We start from the raw sequence: 13,304 nt of genomic DNA, 5'->3' as shown, positions 1-13,304 counted from the left end.
GCTGAAGAGAGTGCCACAGCTTCAAAGTGATTGACCAAACCACTGCTTTAACCAGGCAATGGCTGCAACAGGGAAACAAACAGCTCATAAACCTTGTTGCTCTTCCTAGTGAGGTTGCCTTCCTGGTCTCTCATCCACTATCCCATGGAAGTGAATTTGGAAGAAGTTGCTCTGCCAGTTGAACTTTCACTGTGAAAGTTCTGTAGATACGGCCTCTCGGCAGGACTGGTAAGAAGTGAGCCTTTTACACAAATTTTCCTTGTATACCTCATTGCAGACTCCTCCTCAGCTTCTGGCTCTGAGGGGTTTTGGAGAGGAATAGGGGTTGGATATGGAAGAGAGCTTTAGTGGAATTCCCCATGGAATAGTTGAACTCTCCTATTTGAAGGCATGCCTGCTCCACCATGCCTGAAAGCACATTCATGGCTTCTCAGTACAAATAGAGGATTTGTGATGCTGTCTGCTCTGTGTTTTGTCCTTCATCATCCAAATGTTTGATTTCACAAGCAACAGAGTCTCAGTGAGTGAGGCAAGAGAGCTCTTGCCCAGGTCTGTTAGCCTGTTGCATATCTCCTCTTGGTATGGTTTGGCAGTGTATAATATCCCTCAAAACTCTAAACCACAGTGCTGACCTGGCAGCTGCTCACTGGCATGTTCCCTTTTTGTCCCCTGCAGAAGAGTCCCCCCCAAAAGATTTGGTGCTGCCTCTGGCACCCTGCCACCACTGGTTTCTATTATTGACTTTCTTTCTCTGTCCCAGTTGCACGTGTTCAAGCCTGACTTTGCCACAGGTGCTCCTCCTTGCTCTTCCATTTGGAGAACGGAGAGGTTATGTTTGAGCCTGCACCATTTGATGGAAGATGCTGTTCATGTGTAGCCTCGGAAAAATCAACAACATGCAATGCTGTACTTTTTTGCCCTCTTTTCAAGTATTTGAGTGTGTGAATTCTGCATTTGATGCTCAGCCCTGCACAGAAATGAGACAGCTCCTTCACCCTTCCTTGTCCTCCTGGGTGCTGCTATTTCTCTGGGTGTGTCCCTGCTGCAGCACAGTCAGCCTTAACTCAACTTGCTTGGATCTTTGGTGCTGTCAGACATTCTGCAGCAGTTTGGCTGCTGCATTGCCAGGGCTGCTCTGTGCCAGCCTGTGTGTTTTGGTGCCTTCCTAAGTGGCCACGAGCCTTGTGGCAGGTAGGACTGTGTGACAAAACTGTACAGGCGTTATCTGAGTTCTCATGGCTCTACAAGGTAATGGTAAGAAAAGAGCACAAATAGGTGTTCCAGGGTCCTCACAGAGCTCCCTTGCACTTGCTTGAAACTCTCTTCATTATCTTTGGTTGGTTTTAATCCTCTGGTGTGTAGGACAGGAAAGGCTGCACCTGCAGCGTGGCACTTGTCAATGATGACATTTGTCATGCCCAGGGATGGTTCTCTGGAGCAGTCTCTGTGCTACCCAGGTGGTTCTGGGGCGGAGGACAGGTCATTCTTTGCACACCCCTGATACTTCCAGGTTGGAGAGATGGGTACCTTTCCATAGGGCATTGTTGAACTCTAGTGTTAGTCCAGCACCTTGAGCTGGCAGTTCGGTCTTCCTTTCTCAGGATGTCTTGTGGCTCAGCAAACGTAAAAGCAAACCAAAGCTTTCTGTCTCTTGCTCTCAGCCACTTAACATTAAGAGGACTTGATGGGAGCCACTTTGCGTGGTGGTGGACGCATCTCTGTGTTTGGAGACTGCTCTGTGCCGCAGGGAGCTGCTGGGCAGGCGGCTTGGCAGGGTGGATTGCTGCATAGTGGAACTCACCTGGCACTCTGCAGAGGCACAGCTGCAGGGCTGGGTGCAGCACTAGCTCAGACATCCCTCTGTGTGGTCCCAGGAGAATCCCACAGCTGCCTCCACCCTTTCCCTCTCCCTCCTCTCCATCCCTGATTTAACACAAAATTCCTTTTACTTCTAATCAGTTTACTCTCCGAAGTCATGTCTCTCTGCAGCACTGAGCTGTATCCAGATATGCTCTGAGTGTATAGTGAGGGGGAAGGGAGACAAGTTTCTTATTGATAATAGCTATCTTTAACTCTACAAATAGCCCAGCCTCTGGGGATGTACCTGAGCTGATGAAAGAATGGTTTATGTTGGTCCAGCTCCTGTGCAAAGCTTGAAAACTGACAGGAGAATAATGCAGAAAACGTCTTTCTCTAGGAAAGCAGAGCATGACTCGGTGCTTTCTTATATTTTCTTCAGGGAAAACAGGGTTAAGAGCTGATTTATACAGAAAGAAAGGAAGAGGAAGAAAAAAACTCAGTGCAAAACAAGCAAGGCTAAAGTCCTCATGATATGAGATGGTTTCACAAACTTGTGGAGTAATTGGGTGCTGAACTCCAGTAGAGATGGATGTTATCAGGCAACATTAATTTTTTCCTCTTGCACCGGCTGGGCCAAGCATCCAGAGAGGATATGTCACATAGCAAATGTGTTTCTCACCCTCTGAAAAACACAGGCTTTGTAGGTCAGAACAGGAATCCAGAAATGAGAGAGGGTGATCCAGCACCAGGAGTCTTGCAGTGGCACAGGCAAGGCTGCCATGGGGTCACCATGCAAAGGAATCGTAAGGGACAGAGGGAGAAGACAGGAAATCTACCCTGATGATGTGATTCTGCAGAGGGGGAGGAGGTGGATGGGTTCTAAACATCTTGATTTTCTGTAGAACTAGATATATCTTGTCTGCTTTGGCTGCTAGAGACAGGACCCTGATCTAGAAACTTCTGCCAAATGCTGTGTCAGTTGTAATTTTCTAATCAAGTTCTTACTGCAGCCCATCAGAGACTGATAAACAGATTCTCTTCAGTCTCCATTCATGTATGAGCCATCACCGTGTGCTTTGGGGCATTCACAGCTACCTAAGTGCTTTTTTGGGGAGGTGGGGGGGTTGCACTTGTGTACCTAATAAAAATAGGGCTGACATTAGTGTGGAGGATTAAATCATGACAACCTCAAGAATTAATCTGGTTCTTAAAGTTTGTAGAGGTGTTTGTTTTTGTTGTTGTTGTTTTTCTGTTTTGTTTGTGTGTTTTTTTCAAACTTCTGCGAATGACCAAGATTGTTAAAATATGCCCTTAAATTTGACACAGTTTGCAAAGTGTTCTTTTTGACTAGGTCTAGTGCTATCCATTATTCTTGGTGTTTGAGGGGTCATTTAGAGTCCATGGTATCATTAGTGAATCTGGACTGGAAGAAATCCAGACTAAATTATGTCTGGACTATTGTGAAGACGGTGAAAGAAATTACACATTTCAGATGCCCTCGTTCCAGCAGTGCTTCTGAATATATCTTTTTGTTTGTGCATTTGTAAGCTCTTTGCTGTCTGTAACCGGATCTTTGGGGGGGAAAAAAGGCGTTTCTGTGCATGTTCGTGGATGCTGTTCAATATCACAATATGTTTGGGTGAGCCTCTCCTCTTATTCTGATTTTTGTGAACATTCCTTCCCTTTTTTCCTTCTTTTTTTTTTTTTTTTTTTTGTTTGAGTATTTAATTCCAAGGCATATTACTTGCAACACATATGCTAAAAGCTCCCTCCCCATTCTGTTGCAGTGGAAACAGGCTCATTAATGGACTCATTAATAATGTCCAGCCGGATGCTACCCAAAGGCATCTGTGGGCTCAGAGTTAACGTGTCTGTGGCTACCTCTGCCAAGTGGACATCTATTATTTTCTCACCTCAGCCACAGAAATGGCTCCCCTGGCAGAGGCACTTTGCTATACCACAATAGCCAGAGACTGCTGAATATTCATTATATCTGACTGCCCAGAGTGCTTCGCCAGCACACGGTGTTGGAGCCAAGATGCTTTATTACCTTCTTGCCTTTTGCTTTCCTCGGAGAAAGCGGTGTAGCTGCTATGGGCAGCTCAGTTAACTTCCTCATCCGAGCTCCTTCATTCGTGCTCTGCTCTGAGAAGGGGGAACAGAGGGGAAAAACTGATTCAGCCCGAGTGCTTTAGTTCCGTGAAAGTGGAATTTGCAGCCCTATTATTCTGCTGGAAGATTGATTAAAGAAGACAAGCCTTTGAACTTTGTTTCAAACAAGAGGCGGTTGTAATAACTGTAATCTTCTGCTTTATATTTCCCCGTGTGAGGAAGGGAGGAACTCCATTTACCTCTCTGTCATGGTGAAAATGAGGGATGTAGGTGGCCTGCATTCAAACAGCAGCGGCCACAGATCCTCTTTGTACCTCTCAAAATCGCATATGGCCATTTTGTGTTGCTTACTGAGACTTAAAACTGGCTCAGATTCCTTTGTGGACTTCCAGCCCGAGTAAGGGTGAGCAGCAGAAATGACCTGATCACCGTGTGGCAGGATCGTGGGCTGTGAACTCCATCTTCCAGCTGGAGTGAGTATCAGTTCCCTGGGATTTCCAAGGCTGTCGTGTTTGCTGCTGAGGTACAAACACCCAAATGGTCATACAGACACAGTCTGCAGGTCCAGCCAAGCAGGGGATTGTCTCTGGCCAGCAGCAAACGATGAAAATAAAGTGTATGGAAGTGAATATATACACAGTGAGCTTTCTTCTGTTCTGTAGTAGCAAATGCCAAATCCTTGTGGTCAAACAGCTGTGTATTCTTCAGGCTTATGCGAATTTACCACATTCCACTTTTGACAAAAGTCCTCTTTTATTCACTGTCATTGTAAGAAAAGGAGAAAAAATGAAATGCATCTTTGATCATTATGTAGTTACTTGAGGATTTATCTTCATGGTTGTAGGAGATGACTTTAAAAAGCAGTTTTTCGTTATGGCCCCCTTCCCTCTGTCTCAAGTGACTTAAGTTTAATCCTTTCCTCTGTCTGACTGGGTTCAAACCTGCTTTAATTGTTTCACAGAGCATTTCCCTGGCAATGAAGTTGTAGGCAGGGATTTGTGCATGTGAATGAAGGCAGAACTCCTGCTTCAGTAGTTGTACTTCATGTGCAATTTGATATTCAGCAAGGCAAAGAGCATCTCTTCACCCCGTGTCTCCAGTCCTTCATATTCTGAGCAGCCGAAATACCACAACTGGCAGGCAAGAGCCCTGGGGAATTGTGGCTTATGTGGTGGCTTGAGAGGTCTCTAGAAATGTAAGTTCAAATACCACTAGGTAGAAGGGGGAATTGAATCCCAGTGCTTTGCCTGCAGCACAGGGCGTGAAAGAAAACATTGCTGTTATTGTCTGATATTTGTGGGTTTTAGTGCCTACCTAAAGGATGTGGCTCAAATCACTGATAACCTGCTAAGCCGTGCCCGCTGTTGTGTTAGTTCTCATCTTTCATTAATTCTTTTTAAATTCAAGGGCTCATCCAATGCATTTTGCACTTGCACTTGCTGAGATGCTGAGCAGTATTTGGCTCCATGCAGCTGTTAGGGCTCTGCTGCATTGACTGAGACTTTTTTCACTGGTTGCATAATGAGATTTCTACTTTTCCTTCTTCTGCAGGTGATGTTTTCTCTCCTCTAAAGGAATTTAGTTATCAAAAACCAGGGGGATGGAAGGACAGATATGCCTGATATTTTGGATACTCTGCAGGGATCCCTTTATGAGAGGTTTGATGTGCAAGCAGTACAGGCAGGACAATGTACGTGGAAAATAGTGTCTGTGATGGCAGTGATGTGGAGCTACTCTGTTTGATACAAGTTTAGTTTGAGGGTCTCTATTCAAACTCTCTTGACATAACTGTTGTAAGTTAATTCAGAATAATTATGCCACAATTTACTCTCTGTAGGTCCAGCAGTCAAATCTCTTCCCATTGATGTCACCTAGTTCTCAGCTCAGTAGATATGCCTTCACAGCTGGAAATGAAATTATCTAGGTTTAAAATACATTTTCCCTATACTTAAAAAACCTGTTAGGCGGTTTTAATACAAAATCCGTTCCAGCTATAGAAGCAAAATGGAATAAACTCTCTGTGTGTCTGGCTACAGGCATCAGAAAATCCAGTTAAAGAACTGGATTTTCTCGTTACTTATTCAATGTTTGCCTTCACTATATCCAGCCACAGTTTGCAAAATAATAGGTTCATGTACTCTCTCTGCCAACAATATTAATATTTCAACACTACATAGCTGAACCAGACTTCTTTGTTTGTTTCAGTATTAATTCTTTTTATGCAGGTAAATACTGCCCTTAGCTTTGTGGGGCTCTGTGGAGAGAGTGCATTTTGACTTACTTTGGGGTTCAGCTCAGCTGGTCAGCACAGGAGATTTATGGTTTTGCTTTTCAATCATAAGCACATCACAAACACACCCTGGTTTACAAACAAGCTGCAGACTTGTCAAATGGACAGCATGACAGATCTCCTGAACTTGGAAGGAGGAATTATAACTGGGATAGACAATGCCAATGTCTGTATACAAATTTACATGGTATTTATATATCCATGACGACCAAAAAAATACACTGAATTTTGTAGTAAGGCTTCTTCCCTTGTCCAGAGTTCAACGGGACGTTTTGCTGTGCAGTCCTGAGGCATGTGGATGTGCTGAGTAGTTCTTTCAATGACCTTTGGTATCATGAAACTTTCCTAGGAGATCCCAAAGCTGCTCTTAGAACGGCTGAAAGTTCATGCTAAATCCTACAGGCACACATAAAGCAGGGCTGTGGAAAGGCTATCCCAAGGTAATTCTCTTTCCCTGGCACCTGTGAAACATCACTCACACCATTCTGGTTGTTTTGTCCTTACTTATTGTACTGCCAATCTCTGAGCTCCTTGCCTGAATGTTCTCAGATTCGTGGTGTTCCCTTTCCCTCCCCATTAAATCAGCTTGATCTGATGTTTCTGGAGCCTTGTCCTTGCCAGGTGTCTGTCACTCAGGTGTGTCCAGCCCAGCCCCTACAACGCAGACTCGTGGAACTGAAGGCTCAAAGTGGTGCAGCAGCCCTGGAAACCAGCAGAACTCAGGAAATTAAGGAGTCCTGCCTCATTCAAAGATGTGAGCAAGATGAAGTTAGACAAAGTGTGGTGAAATGAAACTCTGCCTGTCAGTCATCAGAGGGGGCATGGAAGGTAGAGCTTACAGAGCAGTCAGAGGCACTTGCAGATTCAGGAGGAAGCTGATTTCATTCGTACATCGGGAGATGGGTGCTGGAGATCTGCTTTGATTGCCACCTTACACAAAGGATTCAGATTATTTACCTTGTTAATTTTTTTTTTAAATAAAAATTTCCATTTCCTTTGATGCAAAAGGATACCAGTGGGGAGATTTCTGTGTAAAAAGGCTATTTTTGTTTATCTGAGCATCCTGCCCAAGTCCAGCGCACATGAGTAAAGGTCAGCCCTACATCCAGCCAGGTTTGGCTACAACCATCACCATGTGTGTCTCCTGCATGAAGCAAGATGCAGGGAAACAACAACAATGTGTGAGGGTAGAAGTGTGTTCTTCATGACTGGACCAGACTGGACACGGAACTGGGCAGGCTGATGAAAGTGGAGAAGCCACAAAGTCAAAAAGAGGTGATGGGAAATTTAGTCATATTTCAAGTTTCCATTTTAGATGCTTTACAGCCTTGGACATTTATTGCCATTATATGGCTTAAATTTCAAAATACTTTAGAACTAACCTTGGGATCAAAATGTTCTTAGATTTTAAATTTCTTTTTTCTCCCTGGGACAAAAATATTTAACTTTTGAAGGAGCAATGCCAAGCTTTTATGAGCCAGTATATTTTTAGCTAAATCACAACATCTATGCTATCCTTTTTTTTTTTTTTTCTTTCTCATTCCAAATACAGGATTTTTTTTCCTTCAAAAAGAATTTTTGAATAAAAGCAATTTTCCTTTATCAGTAAGGAATTAAGACCCTGTTGGGATCCTTTGATTTCTTCAGCGTACTAAAGGTAGGGCACAGGGGATTTTTAATTTCATGGTTTGTTTGCTATTTCAGAGGCAGTGAACATGAGTGGTTAGATCAGCTGATAATGGATCAGAAATCATGACTTGTGTAGCTTTTATCAAGTCTTTTAAATATTCTTTTGCCTTATTAACCCCTTCTGATAAGGTGTTATTTATACTCTGCTTGAAAATGGGAATAAATCCTCACAAATGACAAATTCACCAAAAAGCTGTTAAAGACAATAAGTAATTTAAAGCACAAAAATGAAAGGGGATGAATGGGATTTCTTCTTGGACAGGTGCTACTAAACCTCTGCTCCAACTCCATCTTGTTCAAATCCACCCCAAGGATGGAGAGCTCTCTCTGGGGTTACCTGGGGACACTCAGACCAGACAGATAACTCCTTTTATGAGGAAAAGTGTCCTCTACAAAGTTGGACACGTGAATAAAGGGGCATTTTGGGACAATGTGTGTACTGGCATTTTCCTTGTTGTGCTTGCTTGCAGATAGCTAGAAGGGGTCAATACCAGACCAGCAATTTTTTTTCCCTTTGTTCTAAAAATCACCTAAAATGCCAACATATTTGTGGGTTTTTTTGTTTGTTTTGTTTTTGGTTTTTTTTTTTTTGTTTTGTTTTGTTTTGTTTTGTTTTGGGTTTTTTTGGTGGATTTAAAAATGTCTGAATTGTCAGAATTAGATTCTGGTGAAATCAGAATCTGCTGAAATTCTGGTGAATTCTGCTGGTGAAATCTGCTGCAACATTTTGAGCAAAACAAATGCTATTTTAACGGGGATTGTTTTCAGAAATAACATGTATGAGACAGAGCATAATAGCAATAATAATAATAATTCAAAACTAGGACTTTGAAAATTGTTTTGGCCAAAGTCTGTAGAAATCCTAATGAAAAGGAAAAACCCAGAAAAATATGAAGTGGGGGCAATTTCCCAGAAGAAAATTGCTACCTTTTAACAGTAAATACCTATTATAAATACCTTTACTTATTCTGATGCATACATTTATGTTTATAATTCAGAAATTATTTAGGCTTTTGTTGCACTCTGTGTTTTAATGGCCAATTGATATTTAACTACCTTGTGATTACTAATGCATTTAATTAAGCTTGCTGTTCCTTCCTTACTGGAACAAAGGAATCCTGGGGACAACAACAAAGCCATTTCATCCCCTTGTAGCACGACTGAGGCTGTTTCTGCTCTGTATTGAAAATCAGGTTTATTCAGTGCTCCTGTGTGAAATGAAATACAGACAAAATATTTGTTGGGCTTTAAAAAACATAATTTAGGAATTTCTGCTGCTTCTATCAGCACGCAGGGGCTCTGGTTTGTGTCTCTCACTGACTTCATGTCACTGATTTCAGAGGAGCTGCTCCTCTCTCCTGAGTGTCCTGAGTCGTGTGTCCGATGTGCTTTGTGTCCTTTAGGATGGTGAAGGGCCTTGGGGGAAGGTGTATGAGGAGCAGGTGAGGGCACTTGGTCTGTTCAGCTGGACAGGAGGAGACTGAGGAGACACTCCTCACAGTCTACAACCTCCTTGTGAGGGGAAGAGGAGGGGCAGACACTGATCTCATCTCTGTGGTGACAGTGACAGGACTCGAGGGAATGGCTGGGGCTGTGTCAGGGGAGGTTTAGGTGGATGCTGGAAAGAAGTTCTTCACCCAGGGAGTGTTGGGGCACTGGAACAGGGTCCCCAGGGAATGGTCACAGCCCCAAGGCTGCCAGAGTGTTTGGACAACAATCCCAGGCACATGGTGTCACTCTTGGGGATGGTTCTGTGCAGGGCCAGGAGTTGGGCTCGATGATCCTTGTGGGTTTCTTGCACCTCAGCCGACTCTGTGATTGTGTGGAGCTGTTCAGGTGGCTGGTTGGGGATGGGAACGCCCCAGTGCTCTGCCGTCTGAGGGAGAGGTGTGCTGCCCTCCACAGCAGTTTCTCAGCTCTGGAGCTATAGGAGTGATATGGATATTGGTCCCAGGCTTCAAACACACCTAAGGAAAAGGGAGAACATCCAGGCTTGCAGCTCCCCGTGCACTTGGAGGCTCAAACCTGGACTCTTGCCCTGCAGAGTCCAACTCCAGGCCCTCCCTCCAGCAGCGACTGACACGGAGCTAACAGAGGATTATAACGTCAAAATGAGACCGAGCAGTGGGAGGAGATGAATGTTTAATAAAACAAAGAGTCTCTTTTTATGCAAATGTCCCAAGCACTAAAGAACAAAGAGTGGATCTCATCCCTCTCCTACCCTCTGAGAAGCCGGGAACTGTAAACAAATTGCTCCTACATGGAAGGGGAGGGTTTTTCCCCCTTTTCTGTAGCCATTGTGCGTTCTGCAAGAAAAGCAGAGGAGAGATGGTGAATGCGAGCTTTCCCTGGCACCTGGCTTCGAGGGAAGAGAAGCAGAAAAGGAGACAGGGCTGGAATGGGCAATCTAACTCCTTCCAAGCTATTCCCTCTCCCTCCTACTTGGGCTGAAAAGCACTTGATTTATTTGTTTGTTTGCTGTCCTGGAGAAAGTTTGCTTTGAGTACTAGAGCAAGAAACTTCCAAAGCAAAAGAACAGGAAAAAGAAAAATTGGATCAATAGACACCTTCCACTGTGGGAGAGCCCTTTCCCTCTCCATTAAATTGAGAAAGCCACAGTGCAAAAGGAGGGTGAGTACATGAGAGTCAAAGCAGCACAAAGCTCCATCAGCCCCGTGTCTGACAAAGGCTTTTGTGAATGGTGAGGCTGGTGGTGCCCGTGCTCAGGGCACAGGGTTAATTACACCTGAGGCAGCACCCAGGTCATTGTGACTGGGAGGGTCTGTGGTGGACCAGCAATGAAAGCTGTCGGCAGATAAATTGGTTCATAAACCTGGAGCCCTCTCATTCTCTGAGGGGCACTGGCTTCCTTACTTCTTTTAGGACAGGTAGGAAATCTGTCCCTGAGGTGGCTAAAGCCTGCTGAAGATTTGAGCCAAATTCCACGTGCCTGAAAAGTAAAAAATCTCTGTCTCAGCTGGGAATGTGCTGCTGGTCCCCATCAGCACCTCCCTTCACTGCTGCTGGGAGGAATTGTGCTCTGTCTGTAGGCACTGAGTTTAGGGAAGGAGGACTAAAGGGTCAGAATAAAACACAAGGCACAGCAATACTTCCTCCACCTGACCTCTGGGCATCTTTCCCACATTCCTAAGGGAAACCTTTATTCTAGAAAATTCAATACAAAATAGCAAATAAATAGAAATATAGCAAAGAAGAGTGCTCTGAGTCCTTTCCTCTCCCACACTGCTGCTCCTCATTAGAAAATGCTGTACCTCCACCTGATAGAAAATCTTATCTGACCTGACAGCAGCTGATTTATTTACCAGCTACAAAAGCAACATCAACAATTCTGTTGTTGGGGAGGAGAAGATGCTGCACTAGGAAGGTGATAACCTAGAAAGGGATATTTCCGCATGGAGAATTTTGATTGAGATTTGATTTTTGGAAAGGAGCAGGAAGAAGTTACTTTCATAGGTGCAGAGGAAGGTCCTGTGAGCAGGCTCTTGGATTTGTGTGACTCTTCAAGTGCTTTCAAATGTCAAATTTTCTGCACAGTGGTGCTGGGGAATTGTCCCTACTCAAAGGTGTGTACCAGAACTGCAACAGAGGGCTTATTTTGTACAGGATGTTCTTATTTACTGCTGCTTGTAAAGCCTCTGGCCCAACGGGATTCCCTGCCTTGCTGACATGAAGATGTTATCTCTGTAAATATTCCTGCTGTTCTGCATGCCTGCACTTGCAGTGTTGTTGGGGTGGTGGAAGAAATCAATCAGAGTCTCAGTAAAATCCATGGGCGGAGATCTTCAGAGCTGCCAGTTCCCGTGGGCATCCAAATCCCCCAGGCAGCTTTGGTAATCTCAGCTCGTAATTATTATCAGTAAACATTTTGCTGTTGGGAGCAGGTGAGAGTGGCTAGAAGGAACTGGCTTAAATCCAAGGAATTTATATGCCACCTTATTATCACAGTAACTGTGTCAGGGAATAGACAGGGTGCTTTCTTACTGCATTTCACCACTTTGGTGACTGAGACACAGAAAAGCCCACAGTCTAACCAGAAATCTCTGTCCATTTGGGAATTGGAATAGAAATGTTCTATATTCCAGGCCAGTGCCCTAACGTGCATCTTTCCTCCCTTGTTATCATGCATTAAGGGAGAGATGGATGATTTCAGTATGTCTTTTTCATAGGGAGTGTTGACATTTCATTATTTTTCCCCTGTGTTCCTATGAAATAATTTCTGAAATTCTTTCTTGTAGTAAATTAGGCATTTTGGAGTTTCAATGTTTTTTTTGAACAAAGTTTTCTTCCTATTATTATATCAATCCATGCCATTTCCAATTCTGAATTTGTTTCATTGTAATTTTGATTTACAATAAACCAATATTTTAACCCAACCTAATGGCTTGTCCCAAATCATCATCTTCAACAAAAATTTTATTTGTGATTGATTTCACAATACGTCCATGAGAAAATAGAAAAGCGGAAGTAATATGAGCAAACTGCCAGCATTCCAAGGTAAAATGAAAAAAAAAAATCCAGAAGTACCATTCCAAAAAGATCCAGGGCTTTTTTCATTTAAATTGATACAATATTACTGAAAGACAGAAATCAGTTTTGTGCCAATAGCTTTCCCACAGCGAATCTGTTGAGATGAAAAGATTGCAGCCAGTGTTGTCTGAGACCAGCTAAACTCCCACAAAGTAGATATAAAAAAGTAGCAGCAATATTTTCACAGCCATAACCAGAAATTCTCATACAGAGCCACTGCTATGCAAAAGTTCTGAAACAGAGCAAAGATGAATATTAAACAACAAAACTGGTATTAGCACTTTTCTTTACCTTGTTCTGCCATCCTCTCTCACCTTGTAAACCACCTCCATGGAACCTCATCCCTTCTGTTTTTGCAGTAGTGAGCCTGATAGGAAAACAGAGTGAAAATTAATTTAATGTAGATGGATAATTGTGTCCCACCTCGACTCCTCTGCTGCTCACAGCTCCGTGGTACCCGAGTGCCTTCCAGGAGTGCAGTGAACACTGCGGCTCACAGCTGGCACGTGTTTGTTCTCTCATCCCTCCTCGGGGGAAATCACTTTCAGCTGAGTGATTTGTGAGGAATTCTTTCTAAATATGTGCACATGGGATGCTAAATATTTGCTAGGAAAAGGCCAGCCCAAATGAATTCCTCCTGGAGTGGAGGAAAATGGAGTTTGCAAGGATTATTCTGTCTCAGGAGTTAATATTGTAGTAATTAGGCAGAGCCGAGTTGTTACCTGCACAGAGACGTGGTGTTGCTGCCACAGATGCAGCATTCCCTTGGGAGGCTGTCAGGGAGCATGGGTGTGTGTCAGTGAACCTGGAGGTGAGGACTCAGACAGAGAGGGGAGATTATACAATAATTTAAATGAAAATATTT

At 43.6% G+C, this 13,304-nt stretch overlaps 2 long non-coding RNA genes across 4 annotated transcripts in view; one reads left to right on the top strand and one right to left on the bottom strand.

Annotated features, from left to right (window-relative positions):
• LOC120410742 overlaps positions 1 to 13,304 on the top strand; it is a 168,439-nt gene that overhangs the window by 16,956 nt on the left and 138,179 nt on the right. The window lies entirely within an intron of this gene.
• Positions 12,444 to 12,918, bottom strand: LOC109144628. Its single transcript, XR_002045510.1, has 2 exons — positions 12,754 to 12,918; positions 12,444 to 12,671 (listed from the first exon to the last, which is right to left on the bottom strand). It is a non-coding gene; the product is annotated as an uncharacterized LOC109144628 (long non-coding RNA).

This window comes from Corvus cornix, chromosome 13 (genome assembly GCF_000738735.6).
Source record: "Corvus cornix cornix isolate S_Up_H32 chromosome 13, ASM73873v5, whole genome shotgun sequence".
Lineage (NCBI taxonomy): Eukaryota > Metazoa > Chordata > Aves > Passeriformes > Corvidae > Corvus > Corvus cornix.
The sequence above is the reverse complement of the archived record's forward strand: the minus strand, read 5'-3'. Positions and strand labels throughout refer to the sequence as shown.